Source organism: Hibiscus syriacus, unplaced genomic scaffold, assembly GCF_006381635.1.
Source record: "Hibiscus syriacus cultivar Baekdansim isolate YM2019G1 unplaced genomic scaffold, ASM638163v2 tig00110584_pilon, whole genome shotgun sequence".
NCBI lineage: Eukaryota > Viridiplantae > Streptophyta > Magnoliopsida > Malvales > Malvaceae > Hibiscus > Hibiscus syriacus.
The window spans coordinates 2,689,400-2,694,445 of record NW_024062792.1 but is presented as its reverse complement, the minus strand read 5'-3'; the positions used below and the strand labels follow the sequence as shown (position 1 = coordinate 2,694,445).

Below are 5,046 nucleotides of genomic sequence, written 5' to 3'. Positions count from 1 at the left end.
GTTAAAAATGTCCAGTGACATGGCCATACAGTTGAAGGAGGTGCCCAAGATATGGTGTGACCCACACCGTTTCTATAACTGCTAATCCGGTCATGCATCATAAACAGCATTGCCAGTTAATTATGTTCTACCTAATCATCAGGTTACAAATATTTATAGATGCGATATTTTATACAAGAGGGAGAACATATAAAATTTTAGCAGGAAACGAATTTACAAAATTTTGAGGGACGATGATAGATTTTTAATAGAAAATATACAGAAAAAATAAAAATATAAAAAGATTTCAAAATTTCAGTGAGGCACATCCCTCGCTTCATCCCTAATTGACAATACATCATGTTAGACACGAGAAATGAAGCAAACACGACTCAATCACTGTCTTCTATGTACGCAACTCTGAAAAGATACATTGCCTAACCTGTCAATAACCGGAGCAGTTTTGCTTCCTCTGAGCTTTGAGCTGATGCAATTTGTTGACTACGATAAGCTCATAGCATATTAAACGCCGAGAGTTCGAAGCAAATATTACGAGCGGACGCTTAAGTGCTCTCTTGAAATGTATGAGAACGAGAAAGGGCTGCAGGGTTTGCTTCCAAGATATGACTGCCATCTGCTAGTTGATCTTTGCCTTCTACTTTAGATTTGAAGGCGTTGAAGATTTTACCTCCACGTAAAGGATTCTTCTCGCCGGGTTTAATACCTAATGTAGCCCATATAGGACTCCTTGAAGCTTCGTTAGGATCATCGATTCTTAGTATTTTTGGAACCAGAATACACTTCTCTGATTGCTCCTCTTTGATGAAATTCGCTTCTCTGAAATGTTTGCCTAGGGACGGTAAGCCGTTGCCTGAGCAGCAACTGTTGCTAGTAGAGGATGATGGAGATAGGCAACCCTTGGTTGAGACATTTCCTCCTCCAGGAGCCCATACAGGCACACAACCCCAATAAGCAGGCACAAACTGTAATGGAATGTTTGGTGGGCAAAAGCCCGGAACGGCCACCATTGGTGCAGGGCACCATTGAATTGCATTCAAAGTAGTGCTGTTTGATGCACCCGTGCGTTCTGAAGAACGCTGACCGACAGCCATTGGAGCTACATTATTTGGGCCCTGATTCCAAGGGAAAATACGAGGAAGAGGATAGCACTTTGGTGGATGCATTGTGTTCGGCTCATTCAGTCCTGCCAGACCTATCTGCTCTTTCGGCATTACATTTCCAGGTAATTCACTCCCCCGTACACTGCAAGGCATCATGGAAGACCCACACGAGTTTTCCTCTCGTATTTCTCCACAACTGACTGTACCGGTCTCAACACATCTATTCTGGTCTCCGAGGCTAAGCAGTCTCCATGGATTGACAAAGAGGTGCTTCTGCACCAAATTTTAGAACTGTTCCATTTCCCATGGAAGTTGTAGTTTCACCAGGAGAAAGAAGTTGTTGAGTTGCTGAGTCGGGATCGTCTATCTGAGTCACCGGTACTCCGCCTGGAGAAACTATTATCTGACGGTACTGAGAGGCCAAGTGCTTGTTCTTCCTTCTCCCAGCACCTATAGGAACATTCCTCATCGTTCCACCAGCTGTCCAATATCTTTGGCAGTTCTTGCAGAAGTGCCGAGGTTGGTTAACATTGTAGTTATTGAAGTAACAGAATTTCGTGTCGAAGCTGTTGCATCGTGGACATGGAAGGATCTTGTCTGGTCTCTTAACAGCTTTCTCTTGATCTGTACTATTTGTCTCTAGTAGTTCCTCTTTCATCTTAGAGTTCATCAGTATCTCATTCGATTTTGTAGAAGCTCGGCATTCATCCTTATCATGTTCTACCATAACAAACTTACCCGGCTCCCCAGATGCATTCGCGTGAGACGTTTCAGACTCGGGGTTCGTTACATCACTACTTGAATCCTGTAATTCAGAACCAAAATAACCCATCTCATTTTCAACCATAATAAAAGATCCAACTTCAACAAAGCACAAACATAACAGCAATTAGCAGTCACTAAACCCATTCATCAAATTGTAGTTAAATTAATGCAAAAGAAAGTTGGTCCTTCACCAAATTCAAAAGAAGAATGTTGAAACAGAAATCTTGCAAGAAATTTGAATGGCAAAAGGCTAGAAAGTATGGTTGTGACAATTACAGTACTTTATGCAATGGTACAAGCAATGAAGAGCTTCTACTAAACTACTTTTTCCCATTAACCAAACACAATAAAATAGAAAAAAAAATCATCATCAAACGCCAGCTTTTTTATTCAAAATGCAGGAAAAGATGGTCTAAAAGAAATGATCCGAGTTCCAATCTAATTGCATCTTCATTTCTGAAAATGAAAACCTTTCACAACACACATATACATGTTTTAGAAAATTCCTGATTAACATATAATCTCTACTGACAAATCATCCAAAAGTTTTCAATAAATGAAAAAAATAGACATTTAAATGATTAAAAGAACTAAACATAATCTGTATGTGCTTACTTGCCGGAGCATCCAAAGCAAAACTTGACCTTTTTTTTTTTTGCGATATTTATGACTTTCTTTAGTTAATTTAAAACCCAAAACAAAAGCATTTAAAACATCAAAAAAGAAACCATTTCATTATTCATTTACTCATTCATATACCATAAAAGCAAACAAAAATCATTCCAACTTCAACTCAATAAAAGCTTCCAATCAAGACAAGTGAATATTGAAGCTGAAAAACTTCAACTTTGGAACCATAACACAGCTTGAAAAAACTCGAAACTTTCCCAACAAAAACAACAGCAAAAATGGATAATTAACTTCAGTAAGAAAACATGAAAAGCATAAGCATAAACAATACGAAAAAAACCCCATCAAAACCAATAAAAAGAATGAACTTTGAATATATTTATATATGTAAAAGCTTAGCTTACCCCAACATGAATCTGAGATTCAGGCACAAGAATCTTCCTTCCAAAGAGCTTGAAAGCTAGATCTCCACCGTTCATTTTCTCGCATAAATATTTTGATGTTTTTGGAACTATGAAGGGCAAGAAGCATTACCCTTTACACAAAGAAAAGTGTTGTTAGAACGAGGAAAAGGAGGCATTTAGTAGAAGAAAGGAAGCAATTTCTTTTTTAGTGTTTTTGGGTCTTTTTCACTAAAATCTCATAAAAAAAAATAATTATCCGTTGTTATCATAGGTAATGGGATAAATAGAAGTAAGATAGTAGGTTATCTTCAACATCAGATTGAGAGTAGTTTTGTAAAATATCTCTAAATTATGAAATACATTCGATCGCACAACCTCAAGATTAAAAACCTTATACTCTACCAACTAAACTAAACAGTCATCTCTCACCAAAATCTCATACAACCCCTTAAAAACACAAAGAAAAAGGGGGAAATTTTGATTTAAAAAAATTATGAGATAAAGCATAAAGAACGTGGAGGATCAGAGTTCAATTTTAAAACCTTTATTTGCCCTTTTTTGCTGGCTTTTTTCTTATAATATTTGTAAAGAAAAGCTGTCTATTTGGGAAACCTTTTTTGATTTCTTTGGCAGGGTTATAAAATCTAGGCCATGTCAACTTATTTTTTATCGTAAAAAATTTACTATTGATTTATAGATTAATAAATTTACAAAAAAGAGATTATTTAATATTTAAAGGATAATTTTATCCTTAAACTCCCTTCGCATTAGATAAATCAATTTAATCCTTCAACAAAAAATGTGTATTCAATTTAATTTTTGAATTTATAAATTATATTAATTTAATATTTTAATTAACAATAATAGTTTATATATGAATGTTGTGATAAAAAAAGATAGTATTAGTTATTTTTAAAAAAAGTTTAATAATTTAATTTATATTTTGAAAATTTAGGAGTTAATTGTTTTTTATTTAATACTTAAAATTGAGAATATAATAAAAATTATTAAAAATTATTAAAATAAAATTATTATTAAAGAATTTAAAAAATTAAATAAAAATTATAAAATTTGAAAAATATAAATGATAAATGTTAAATTTTAAAAAATATTTATGAACCAATAAAATATAAAATAAATTTATAAATTTATTAAAACAACTATATTTATAATGCCAAATACTTCCCAATAAAATTTTAATGATTTATCATTTATAATTTCTGACATTCTTAATTTTATATTTTTATTTAGTTTTTAAAAATTTTAATAATATTTTTTATTTATATACTTTTTAAATATTTTTTATTTTTCAATTCTTATTATTATTTAAATATTATATACGTCATCAATCATTCGTCAACTATTATCCAACACCATAGATCGTCATATTATTGTCATGAACTATCATATTAATACAATGTATCATTATATTAATATTATTAACAGTTGTATCAATATATTAGTCGATAGATAAAATTAGTACAATTCGTAAGCTCAAGGCTAAAATGAATCAAAGAATTAAATTACTTATTTGATGTGAACTTAATAAATAATTTTTAAAATAAATTCAAAAATTAAAATATAAAATCACTATTTAAAATTATAATATTAATTTATTTTCAGTACTAATCAATATATAAATAAATAATCAACTACCGTATTTAATAAAAACTAATTAATATTACAGAATATTCTTGAAAACATTAATAAGATTCCATCAATTTATAATAAGTTTATAAAGTATTCCATTAATTTATAATGCATGTACTTTAAACATTATTTAAAGTTGATATACAATTATTGTCTAAAAAATAAACAAACAGCACAATAAATGTCACAATTTTGTGTACAAATCAGATTATAATTAACCTTATGTTACCCAACATAATCTTTTCGTTGATTTGTTTGCTCTGTTATTGTTCTTGATTTGCTTGGGTTATTATTATTTATATACAGCTCAGTGTTAAAGAGACAGGATAGATCTTCTTCACCTGCGCCTCCGTTGATTCCTTCCTACGATCTTTGGTGAATTTTATCTGTTGGTTTCACTTTATTTTTCCAGATCTGAACCTCATATTGCTTTTCCTATTAAGAAATACCATTTTCCATTTTCTCTTTTACAGTTTCATCACAGTATTATTATTGCT

At 31.6% G+C, this 5,046-nt stretch overlaps 1 pseudogene; it reads right to left on the bottom strand.

Moving 5' to 3' along the window:
* Positions 1–430: 430 nt before the first annotated feature.
* On the bottom strand, positions 431–2,059 carry LOC120133636 (annotated as a pseudogene).
* Positions 2,060–5,046: the final 2,987 nt, after the last annotated feature.